We start from the raw sequence: 13840 nt of genomic DNA, 5'->3' as shown, positions 1-13840 counted from the left end.
CTCTGATCTGCTAAACTCTGGGATTTTGCTTTTTTCACCTTTAAAATTTTCCTGATTTATTAGATGTAACCCATTGCCTACTCTGACTTTGGATGCCCAGATATCTGTAAGAGCCCACCCAACTTTATGGAAATCCACAAGCTCCCAGTCTTGACCCTCTCTCCTTGTTTTTTTTTTCTTATTTAGAATTTTGTTTTTCCCAAATTACATGTAAAAACAAATTTTAACATCGATTTTTAAAACTTTGTGTTCCAAAGTCTCATCCTCCCTCCCTCCCTCCCTTCCCACCCCACCAAGAACTCAAGCAATCCAATATGTTATACATGTGTAGTCATGCAAAACATTTCCATATTAGTCAGGTTGTGAAAGAAAATAAACAAAAAAATACTTTAGAAAAAGGAACTAATGAAAAAATTATGCTTCAATCTGCATTCAGATACCATCAGTTCTTTCTCTGTAGATGGATTGCAATTTTCAAAATCCTTCAAAATTGTCTTGGATTGTTGAAAATAGCTAAAGTCATTCACAGCAGATTATCTTATAATATTGCTGTTATTTTGTATACAGTACATTTCACTTTGCATCAGCTCATGTACGTCTTTCTAGGTTTTTCTGATAACATCCTGCTCATCATTTTTTCATAGTAAACTATATTTATATAGTACTTTAATTTTTTTCTTTTCTTTTTTTTTTTGTGGGGCAATGATGGTTAAGTGACTTGCTCAGGGTCACACAGCTAGTATGTGTCAAGTGTCTAAGGGTGGATTTGAACTCAGGTCCTCCTGTATCCAGGGCCAGTGCTTTATACATTGCACCACCGAGATGCCCCTATATAGTACTTTAAAGAGAGATTTCCTTAGATTTACATGATGTTGATTATTGCAACAACAACAATAAATAACATTTATATAGTACCTTATACCTGACAAAGAATTTTCTTCACAATAGCCCAGCAAAGTAAATACCATACATTTTATCATCATCATCTCCCTCCTCATTATCTTACATTGCTCTTGCCTCTGCTTAAATTTTTTCACAATTACTCTTGCTAACTGTGTTTCCCTCCATCCTATTCCCTCCCCCCTGATATTTATTCTATTTTCTATCTTTTCACCCTTTCCCTCCTCAAAAGTGTTTTGCTTCTGACTGCCCCCTCCCCCAATCAGCCCTCCCTTCTTTCAACCCACCCCCAGCCCCTTATCCCCTTCCCTTCTTATCTTCCTGCAGGGTAAGATAGATTACTAGGCCCAATTGAGTGTGTACGTTATTCCTTCTTTGAGCCAATTCTAAGAAGAGGAAGGCTCACTCACTCCCCAGCACCTCCCCCATCTTCCCCTCCACTCCATAAGCTTTTTCTTGCTTCTTTTATGTGAGATACTTTACCCCATTCCACCTCTCCTTTTCCCTTTCTCCCAGTGCATTCCTCTCACCCCTTAATTTTATTTTTTAAGATATCATCCCTTTATATTCAACTCACACCTGTGCCCTCTGTCTAAACATATTCCTTTCAGCTGCCCTAATACTGAGAAAGTTCTTATGAGTTACAAGTATCATCTTCTCATAGAGGAATGTAAACAGTTTAGCATTTTAATATCCCTTATTATTTCTTTTTCCTGTTTATCTTTTTTATATTTCTCTGAGGTCTTGTATTTGAAAGTCAAATTTTCTATTCAGCTCAGGTCTTTTCATGACAAATGCCTGCAAGTCCTCTCTTTCATTGAATTCCAATTTTTCCCCTTGAAAGATTACACTCAGTTTTGCTGGGTAGGCGATTCTTGGTTGTAATCCCAGTTCCTTTGACCTTCAGAATATCAGATTCCAAGTCCTCTAATCCTTTAATGTAGAAGCTGCTAGATCTTGGGTTACCCTAACTGTGACTCCACCACACTTGAATTGTTTCTTTCTGGATGCTTGAAATATTTTCTCCTTGACCTGGGAGTTCTGGAAATTGGTTATAATATTCCTAGAGGTTTTCATTTTGGGATCTCTTTCAGAAAGTGATTGGTGGATACTTTCAATTTCTATTTTACCTTCTGCTTCTAGAATATCAGGGCAATTTTCCCTGACAATTTCTTGGAAGACACTGTCTAAGCTCTTTTTCTGACCATGGCTTTCAGATAGCCCAATAATTTTCAAATTATCTCTCCTAGATCTATTTTCTAGGTCATCTGTTTTTCCAAGGAGATATTTCACATCGCCCTCTATTTTTTCATTCTTCTGGTTTTGCTTTATTGTGTCTTGATTTCTCATGGAGTCATTAGATTCCATTTGTTCAACCCTAATTTTTAAGCCATTCTTTTCTTCAGAGAGCTTTTGTACCTCCTTTTCCATTTGGCCAATTTGGCTTTTCAAGCTGTTGACTTTTTTTTCATGATCCTCCTGCATTACTCTCATTTCTCTTTTCATTTTTTCCTTTACCTCTCTTACCTTATCTTCAAAGCCATTTTTGAGAACCTCTATGGCCTGAGACCATATCATATTTTTCTTGGAAGCTTTGGATGTAGAAGCTTTGACTTTGTTATCTTCTTCTGAGGGTGTATTTTGATCTTCCTTGTCACAAAAGAAACTTTCTAGGGTCAGCATATTTTTTCCTGTTTGCTCATTTTGCCAGTCTATTTCTTGACTTTTAACTCCTTCTTAAAGTGGGGCACTGCTTCCAGGGAGTCCCAGGTGGTATGATTTAAGCACGCCCCTGGCCTGTGCTCTAGTCTGTAAGCAACCACAGGCCTGCTTGCCTTCTAGTTTCCTTTTCCTTCCTTCCTTTCTTTCTTTCCATCCTTCTATCTTTCTTTTTTTGTGGGGAAATGAGGGTTGTAACTTGCCCAGGATCACACACCTAGTAAGTGTCAAGTGTCTGAGGCCAGATTTGAACTCAGGTCCTCCTGAATCCAGGGCTGGTGCTCCTGCTTGCCTTCTGAACCAGAAGAGAATCCTGTTCCACTATGACTTCAAGTTCTGGTATGCCTGTGTCCCTCCCCCACCTGGGCTACCACTCAAGACTGTGACCTGGATCCTAGCTTGGGCAAAACAACACCTCAGTTCCAGCAGACCCCTACAATCTTCCCCTGGCCAACTGCTCAATCCCGTCACCATCTATGACCTGAGTTTCAGAGGCTGTCACCACCAGCGGCATGCCTGGGGCTGGATCTGTGCAGCACAGTATGGAGCTGTACTCTGCTCTAACCCTGGTACAACAGATCTTTCCTGCTGACCTTGGAAGCTATCTTTGGCTAGAAAATGATCTTGCCCCATTCTTTTGTGCATTCTACTTCTCCAGGAATTGTCTTATGGAGTTATTTGAAGGTACTTGGAGGCTTCTGGGGTAGAGCTCTGGGAAGTCACTGCCTTTCCTCCTCCATCTTTTCTTTACCCCTTGACCCTCTCTCCTTGATGAGATTGGCCTTGCATGGTACATGCAGGCTACAACCTTGAATAACATCCACAAGTTATTTTCTCTTTAATAGGCCAGGGAGCTTGCATGGCTAAAGGGATATCAGCCAGGAATGAAGACCAACTCACATCCTTAGAAGGGAACTTTACAGAATTCCCTATGGCATGTAGGGACAAAAGAAGTTAGGCCCTTGAGTTTTAAGGACACTCAAAACCAGGCATAATGCTACACAGTGAACAAAGGTAGAAATTATTCAGGAGATTCAATGTTGGATAAGGGTAAAAAAATCAACAGCAAGATCACAAGAGCAAAATGTTCTTCTCATTTACTCTGCATAAATACTCTTGGCTGCAAACCTTTTATGGATTTGGCTTCTGAGACATAGCATGTTTATTCATTTTTGTCTTAGCTTTTGTATACATGCTTGGGCATATCTACAAAAAAATTCCTGGGTGACATTTTTAGAAATCTAAAAATAAGAAAGCAAAATATATCCAAATATATTCTAATAAATGCTATCTTCATCACAGTCCCCATAAAACCACTTTCACATGGAATGAATCAATGAACTGTTTCAAAGATTCTAAAAATTGAACCCTATTCACCCCCTAGTTCATGGATTCTTAACTTGGAGTCCACAGACCCCCAGTCATCAAAAGATTTCAGCAAAAATGTAAATTTGTAAGGGGAAAATTATATCTTTATTTTTCACTAACCTCTAAGTGAAATTTAAGCATTTCCTTCCATTATCTCAAAACATGATTCTAAGAAGGGGCCCATAGGCTGTGCCAGACTGCCAAAAGGGTCCATGGAACAACAAAGAGGAAGAATCTCAGTTCTAGCTTGTGAACAGGATATTGATCATGACTGTTTTTCAGGTAGTTCATAAACTCTTGTGAAAGATCATTTCCTATGCCAGCTAGACTTGGGGTCAGGAAAACTTGGATCCAAAGCTGACTTTTGACACTTACTAGATGTGTGACCCTGGAAAAGTCACTGATCATCTGAATTTCCTCATCTGTAAAATGGGGATAACAATATCTTGTAGCTTTTACTTCACAGAGTTGTTGTGAAGATCAAATGAGCTGATGCCTTGAAAGGATCTTACAAACTCTTAAACTATTATACGAAGGGCCATCTTTATTATTACTCTGCCTTCTGATGCAAGACTGTTTCCTACATCCAGTCCAAACTTCTGCTGGTATATATTTCTCTCAAGCATCATTTATACATCCAATACAAAGGGGATGGGAGGGTTGGGGAGGGACTACTTTTAAGTTCAGGACTTTGAATTTTGATAAATGTTATGATGTTTCAAAAATATTTAAAGTATCTCTAGGGGGGAAAGTATTAACCCCTTTAAAAAAAAAGGTGAGGGGCAGCTAGGTGGCGCAGTGGATAGAGCACCAGCCCTGGAGTCAGGAGTGCCTGAGTTCAAATCCGGCCTTAGACACTTAACACTTACTAGCTGTGTGACCCTGGGCAAGTCACTTAACCCCAATTGCCTCACTAAAAAAAAAAAAAAAAAAAAAAAAAGGTGAGTTGTGAATGACTTAGCTATTCTCAACAATATAACAATCCAAGACAATTCCAAAGGTCTCATGTTGAAAAATGCTATCTACCTCCAGAGAAAGAACTGATGGAGTCTGAATACAGATAAAAGCATACTATTTTTTTATTTATTTTTCCCCATGGAGTTGGGTTGGGTTTGTTTGTTTGTTTTTGGTGGTTTTGGGTGGGGGGTCTGTGTTTTCTTTCACAACATTGTTGTTGTTTGTTTTTAATTTCCAAAGAGGAACATAACATCGGGAGATGTTATGACTCAAACTGAATTGGATTTAAGTGAGGGAGGGCTGAGCAAAGTCACCAACATAACTCTCTTCTCCAGAGCCATTTGTGTCCAGTGGCAAAATATATATCAGGACAATGGGAAATGGGGCCGGATGTTTTAAGGCAATTGGGGTTAATTGACTTTCTCAGGATCCCACAATTAGTAAATGTCTGAGGTGAGATTTGAACTCAGGTCCTTCCAAATTCAGGGCTAGTGTTCTATCCACTGCACCACTTAGCTGCCCCTTTTTCATAACATGACTAGTATGGAAATATGTTTTCCATGATTGCACAGCTATAACCTATATCAAATTGTTTGCTGTCTTAGAGAGGGGGGAGAGAAGAGAGGGACGGAGGGAGAGAATTTGGAAAGATACTATGGTAGCCAGACCTCGCAGGGGGGAGGAAAAAAGGGGGGAAGAAAGAAATTAACATAATAATGTTGTATAGTTGAAAGCAACAGCAAGTTGTGCATAGTAGATTTGCAGTTTCATATACAATCATCTTTTTTTTTTTTTTTTTTTTAGTGAGGCAATTGGGGTTAAGTGACTTGCCAAGGGTCACACAGCTAGTAAGTGTTAAGTGTCTGAGGCCAGATTTGAACTCAGGTACTCCTGACTCCAGGGTCGGGGCTCTACCCACTGTGCCACCTAGCTGCCCCAGCAATCATCTTTTTTATTGTACTGTTTTGGAAATTTTTTAAAATGTGGAAGATGCCATTTTGGGGAGGATTTTTAATTCTGGGTAAGAAGTTTAGACTTTATTCAGTAGGCAATAGAGGGCCACTGAAAAACTTTAATCTGAGCTGTCACAGGGTGACAGATCTGTACATACTTATTTTAGGGCAAAATATAAGAGTTTGAAGGGACCTCAGAACCCATCTAATCCTGAACCTGAACAAGAATCTTCTCGACAATATTACTTACAAGCAACCATCTGACATCTGATTATGATCTCCAATAAAGTAGAACTGTCTCCAAAGACAATCCAATCCACTTAAACAGCTGTACCATAGGAGGGTCCCCCTCCCCCTTACATTAAGCCTAAATCCGTCTCTCTAACATCTACCCATTGCTCCTAATTCAGCTATCTGGAGCTAAGTAAAACAAGTCAAATTCCTCTTACATATGACAGCAATTGAGATCAAAATCCTTTAGATTTCGAAGCCTTTACAACCTGGCCCCTTCCTACTTTTCCAATATTCTTTTGCCCTAGACCAGGTCTTCTTAAACTTTCTCCACTTGTGACCCCTTTTCTGCTGAGAAATTTTTCTGCCACCCCAAGTATGTAAGTATATAAAATAGGTACACATAACCTTTAACTGTTGCCAAATTTTTCACAACCCTCCACATTCAGGTATGTGACCCCATATGGGGTCACAACCCATATGGTTTAAGAAGCTAGGTGCTAGACAATCCAGTGACGTTGGCCTCTTGGCTGTTCTTTGCAGAGAACACCTCCTCTCCAAACCAGGCATTTTCACTGGTGGTTCCCCAGTGAAGATCACAGGCTCTTTGTTATCTACCAGCCTTTGAGTGTAGTCTTCAGCTTCTGCAAAACCCCCCAAAATTCCCATTTCATTTCAAATGTTGACCAGTGATATAGCAAAACCACCATGGAGAATGTCAAGATATGGAAGAGATTTATTTTTTATCTTTCCTTATATCCCCAGGGCTTACCTCCTTACTTGGCACATACTGGATGCTTAATAAATGCTGATTAACTGGAAGACTGACTTCTATCCTGTCCTCCTTATGTCTTGTCTCCTTCTGGTTAACTCTCCCTAGTTCCTTCAATTGTCATATGGCATGATCTTCACTATCAATATCTCTCTTTTGCACCTTCTCAGGCTTGTCCAAATCCATAGATCTGTACTAAAATGTAGTGTCCCAAACTGAACACAATACTCCAGATGTAACTTGAATAGGGCAGAGTACAGTAAAAGTAATCACCTGCCTTGTTCTCTTATCATGCCTCTCTTAATGCAGTCTGAGATAGGTCTAGCTTTTTGGATCACCATATTACATTGCTTTACATTGTGGTTGCAGTCCACTAAACATTCCTCCCTCACCCAGGATTTTTTTTTTAAACAGGAACTATTAGTTATGACTTCTGCGTTTTATATTTTTGAAGTGTATAATCTGGACCCAAGTATAAGACAGCACATGTACCTATTTTTTTACCCTGATTCTGTCAGCAGACATGTTTACTATCCTTCATAGCTTCATATCATCATCCTTATGATGCCCATTAACTATGTGAGCAGCTCCCATGTTTCCATCCAAGGCCCTCTTCTCTCTTTAGAGTAACCCCTTGAGGGGAAATTCAGATCAGTGGCATCTTGTCCCAGTGATAAGGTTAAAATTACTCCAAGAGAGGCGAATACAATGTGTACACATATATGTAATGCCATGAGATAAATATAGTGTAAAATGGGGTATGATAAGAGCATGAGAGAAGAACAGTCCCTGCTCTCAAGGAGCTCACAGTCTAATATATTGATCTGGGAGTCATCAGTATAATTAAAACCATGAGAAATGACCACATCACCAGATGAGAGAATCTAGAGACAGACTGCCTTTTACCTTTCTTTGTATCTGATCCAGTTGAAATTTAATAAATGCTTTTTGACTGAATATATCCATCCTTAATCTCTGTCTTGATTTCCAGTCCTGCTTTATCAACTGTTGATAGGACATTTTTACCAGTACAATAACCCTATCAAAAAAAAGAAGTGATGTCATCATTTATCTCCAATGTCTCTAAATCTTATTTTTCATTTACAATGAGAATGTCAATATAGATACAGGGGTTTTTTTCTTCCAGTACTCTAGCCATTTCTGGTCACTGGACAAAAATCTCATTAAAGTAATGTTTGAGATAGTTTTAAAATTGTGTGATTCTTAGCACCGTGGGACTAAAAAGGATAGAGAGCAATTTGTATTTTTAACCATTTTATGGAGTCTTAGTCTGGTAATTCACCACCTAATGGCCAACATTCTGCCCATGAGCATGTCCTTACTTTGATAAAAAAGGACCTTGAACTGATAGGGGTCTTAGAGATCATCTAATCCAGCTGTCCTATTTAACAGAAGAGGAGACTGAGGCTCAGGGTGGTTAATTCACCTAGCCAAGTTCACACAACAATAGAGTTTAGGTATTCCAGTCCTTGGACAGTAGAAACAGCCTATTAATGCACCTATAAGCCAAACCTGTAGACCATGTCATAGTTTATTTTTCCATTGGTACAGCTTTTCTGAGAATGCAGTGTCACCTTCATGCCATGATGAGGCATCAGAACAGGACTTATGTTGAGGAGAGATAATACAAATTGCAGATAATACAAAAGCCACTTACTGTCACTCATGTTCATTCACTTACATGTCTCTCCATCCTCAGGCCCTACACTTTTCCAAAGTCCCACCATTGATGGCTACAGAACCCAGATTCATGGTGTCAGACAGAGACTCTGGGTCACATAGATAATCTGCTTAAGGATAATGGAGTTGACTACAATTTGACATTGATTAATTATAGTGTCCAATTTGAATTCACTGCCATTTCTCCATCTGACTAGATAGGATTTTTCCTACATCCTATTGTTTATACAGATAATCCAAAGCATAGTTACTTAGAAATTAGAAATGTTGTTTAATAATGACTCAACACCCACCATGCCCTAAAGACACACAGGTCACAGATAGAAAAGAAGCCTTATAATCTAAGCATGTGGACTTGATCCTGGACTCATAAATGTGAAGGAATCTATTTATTTTGAAGCACATAGATTATCTATGAACTATCCCATTTATTTCCTCAATAGAGTTAAATTGTAGACAAGATAACAATTTCATTTCCTCCCCTCACCAACCACGCATGCCCTCTTTTGTTTTTTTTACCATGAAAGTATTTTATTATTTTCCAGTTACATGTAGAGATAGTTTTCAACATTTGATTTTTTTGTTTCTTTGTTTTGTTTTTGGTTTTTTGGTTTTTTGCAGGGCAATGGGGGTTAAGTGACTTCCCTAGGGTCACACAGCTAGTAAGTGTCAAGTGTCTGAGGCCGGATTTGAACTCAGGTACTCCTGAATCCAGGGCCGGTGCTTTATCCACTGCACCACCTAGCTGCCCCATCAACATTTGTTTTCATAAGATTTCTAGTTTCAAATTTTTCTCCCTCCCTCCCTTCCCCCTCCCCAAGATAGCAAGTGATCTGATATGTTATATATATACAATCACATTAAACATATTTCTGCATTAGTCATTCTGTGAAAGAAGAATCAGAGCAAAAAGGAAAAACCTCAAAAGAGAAAAACAAAAACTAGAAATAGTATGGTTCAATATGCATCTAGATTCCATAGGTTTTTTTTCTGGATTTGGAGAGCATTTTCCATCATGAGTCCCCTGGAACTTTCTTGGACCATTGCATTGCTGAGAAGAGTCAAGTCTATCACAGTTGATCAACACATAATGTTGTTGAAACTTGTGTACAATGATCTCCTGGTTCTGCTCATCTCACTCAGCATCATTACATGTAAATCCTTCCAGGTTTCTCTGAAATCCTCCTGCTCATCGTTTCTTACAGCACAATAGTATTCCATTACATTCATATACCACAACTTGCTCAGCCATTCCCCAGTTGATGGGCATCCCCTCAATTTCCAATTCCTTGCCACCACAAAAAGAGCAGCTATAAATATTTTTGTATGTGTGGGTCCTTTTCCCTTTTTGATGATTGCTTTGGGAAAAAGACCTAATAGTGGTATTGCTGGGTCCAAGGGTATGCATAGCTTTATAGCCCTTTGGGAACAGTTCCAAATTGCTCTCCAAAATGGTTGGATCAGTTCACAGCTCCACCAACAATGCATTAGTATACCAATTTTTCCACAGCTTCTCCAACATTTATCATTTTCCCTTTTTGTCATATTAGCCAATCTGATAGGTGTGATGTGGTACCTCAGAGTTGTTTTAATTTGCATTTCTCTAATCAATAGTGATTTAGAGCATTTTTTTCATATGGCAATAGATAGCTTTGATTTCGTCATCAGAAAACTGCCTGTTCATATCCTATGACCATTTCTCAACTGGGGAATGACTTGGATTCTTATAAATTTGATTTAGTTCATGATATATTTTAGAAATGAGGCCTTTATCAGAAATACTGGCATGCACTCTTTTGAAAGGTATAATAGGGAACAGCTGGGTGGCACAGTGAATGAAGCACCAGCCCTGGATTCAGGAGGACCTGAGTTCAAATCCGGCCTCAGACACTTGACACTTACTAGCTGTGTGACCCTGGGCAAGTCACTTAACCCTCACTGCCCTGCAAAAAAGCAGAAAGGTATAATGGTTCTTCACCTAAAAGAAACAGACTTGCTAGAGGCTCTGCTCTCTTCTAGTTTACTGAGAAATCAAAAAACTTATATCTGTTCTGTTAAGCAAGAAAATGCGTGTGTTTGTATTGTATTTTATATTGATATGTTACATTTTGATGTTGCTCAGTCATTTCAGACTCTCCATGACCTCATTTTAGGGTTTTCTTGGCAGAGATATTGGAGTGGTTTTCCATTTCTGTTTCTAGCTCATTTTATAGATAAGGAAACTGAGTAACTTGCCCAGGGTAACATGGCTAGTAAGTGTCTGAAGCTAGATTTTAACTCATGAAGATTTGTCTTCCTGACTCCAGGCCCAGTGCTTTATACTCTGCACCACTTAGCTGCCCATCATTTTATATAATATTGTTATATTATCTCATATTATATTACATTGTAGTATATTGTAGGATAGCATAGGATAGCATATATCTTCTATTTCAATGGTTATAATTTGTCACCATGTGACATGTAATAAAGACCAAAATGCTTTTATAATTTTCAAGCTTGTCTTTAAGAGTTTTTATGGATCCATGTACAAAAATATTTATAGCTGCTCTTTTTGTGGAGGCAAAGAATTGGCAATTGAGGGGATGTCCATCAACTGGGAAATGGCTAAATAAGTTGTGGTATATGAATGTAATGGAATATTATTATGTTGTAAGAAACAATAAGCAGGCATATTTCAGAAAAACCTGAAAAGACTTACATGAATTGATGCTGAGTGAAGTGAGTAGAACCAGGAGAATATTGTACACAGTATCAACGACATTGTATGATGATCAGTTGTGATAGACTTGGCTCTTCTCAGCAATACAATGATCCAGGATAATTCCAAAGGACTCATGATGGAAAATGATCTCCCACATCCAGAAAAAAAGAATTGTGGAATCAGGATGTAGATTGAACCATACTGTTTCTACTTTTTTTTCTTTTTTGAGGTTTTTCCCTTTTATTCTGATTCTTCTTTTACAGCCTGACTAATGTGGAAATGTGTTTAATGTGATTGTACATATATAAACTATATTGGATTACTTTCTCTCTTGGGGAGGGGGGAGGCAAAGGAAGGAGGGAGAAAAATTTGGAACTAGAAATCTTTTGAAAACAAATATTAATAACTATTTTACATGTAACTAGAAAATAATAAAATATTTTTATGATAAAAAAGTTTCTGTGGATCAAAAAAAAAACCCACCCTTTTCCCAAACTATTGATGTGCCTCACCAAATTTAGGTAGGCCGGTCCTTGGATAACACATTGGGGTGTGTGTGTGTGTGTGTGTATGTGTGTGTGTGTGTGTGTGTGTGTGTGTGTGTGTGTTATGCTTGAATAAACACCCATTCTCCCACATATAATTTGTCTAGATCTATCATTTCAACAGTGTAGGGGACAACAGGTGAGGGAACTCCATCCACCAATGTAGATTGGCAATTCATCTGGCCACTTTGGCCTTTCAAGCTATTGACTTTTTTTTCATGACCCTCCTTCATCACTCTCATTTATCTTTCCATTCTTTCCTCTACCTCTTTTACTTTTCCCTCTAGCTCTCTTACTTTATCTATAAAGTCCTTTTTGAGAACTTTTATGGCCTGAGACCAATCCATATTTTTCTTGGAAACACTGGACATAAGACCCCTGATGTTGCTATCATCTTCTGAGGTTGCACCTCAATCTTCCTTGTCACTAAAGAAACTTGCTATGGTCTGCATCTTTCTCTGTCTACTCATCTTGCCTATCTTTTACTTGACTTTCAACTCCTTCTTAAAGTGGGGCACTGCTTCTGGGATGTACCATCCCAAGCTTCACAGGCTCTAAGGTGGTACAATTTAAGGAGGGACAGGTTCTTCACTTGCCTGGCTTGTTTTCTGGTCCATAGATAACCCCAGGCCAACTTGCTAATTAACCAGGCAACAAAACTGTATGCTGTGGTTGTTAGCTCCAATGAACTTGTGCCCCTACCCGACCTGGGCCACCACCACTCAAGCCTACTTCCTGGTTCCCAGCAGGGGTGAAACACCCAAGTTCCACCTCAGCACCAGCAGAGACTCCTGTAATCTCCCCCCCAGCCAAATGCTCAGCCCTATCACCAGACCATGAGCTTAGTTCCAGATGACACTGTTGCTGCAGCTGATTCAGAGGCTCTGGGGGGTCTCTTTTTCTGGCTCAGCCTGACCTGAGACTAGATCTGTGTCAGCGGGATCACAGGGTTAGGCTCCACTCCTGCCCAGGCACAGCAGCCCCCTCCTGCCAACTTTCTAAGCCATCTTTGGCTGGAAAATGGTCTCAGCCTGTTCTTTTGTGGCTTCTGCTGCTCCAGGAATTGTCCTATGACATTATTTGGAGGTTTTTTGGAGCAATCATGTTGTGAGTTCCAAGAGCTTACTGCCTTTCCTCTACCATCTTGGCTCCACCCCAGAAATCTCCAGATTGGCAATTCATCTATAATTTATTGCATTACAAAATTGCCAAGGGAACTTAGAAATTAAGTGATTTGCCCATAGTCACATAACCACTAAGAAGTGAGACTTGAACTTGTCCTGACTCCAAACTGATGTGTGTATATGTGCATGTACACAATACATAGATGCATATGTATACATATACATACATATGCACATAATACTTAGTCCCTATGAATTTTGAATTAACTCAATTTTTCTGTTTTCTTTTATGAACTTCCCTGTCGGGTCAGCTAGGTGGTACAGTGGATAAAGCACTGGCCCTGGATTCAGGAGGATCTGAGTTCAAATCCAGCCTCGGACACTTGACACTGACTAGCTGTGTGACCCTGGGCAAGTCATTTAACTCTCATTTCCCACACACACACACACACACACACACACACAAAAGAGAGAGAAAACAATCAATACTTAAGGATCCACATCAAGGCCAGGATGACAGAGACAAATGAACTTCCCTGTTCATCACAGAGATGGTCCTCCAAAAAACATGCAAACTCTCTTCTACTCACATTTCCCCTGCAGGTTATGATTCATGACTTTGATTATCTTCATATATGAGGTCAGATCAACCTTGTCATCAAATAACTTGTTGATGCACATTTCTTAATGCAACCCCCTCTGAATTGCTCAAGACTCAAGGAGCCAGATTGATTCGTTTTTTTGTTTTTGTTTTTGGTGGGGCAATGAGGGTTAAGTGACTTGCCCAGGGTCACACAGTTAGTGTCAAGTGTCTGAGGCTGGATTTGAATTCAGGTCCTCCTGAATCCAGGGCCGGTGCTTTATCC

This window comes from Dromiciops gliroides, chromosome 3 (genome assembly GCF_019393635.1).
Source record: "Dromiciops gliroides isolate mDroGli1 chromosome 3, mDroGli1.pri, whole genome shotgun sequence".
In the NCBI taxonomy this organism is placed as follows: domain Eukaryota; kingdom Metazoa; phylum Chordata; class Mammalia; order Microbiotheria; family Microbiotheriidae; genus Dromiciops; species Dromiciops gliroides.
This window is presented reverse-complemented; position numbering follows the sequence as displayed.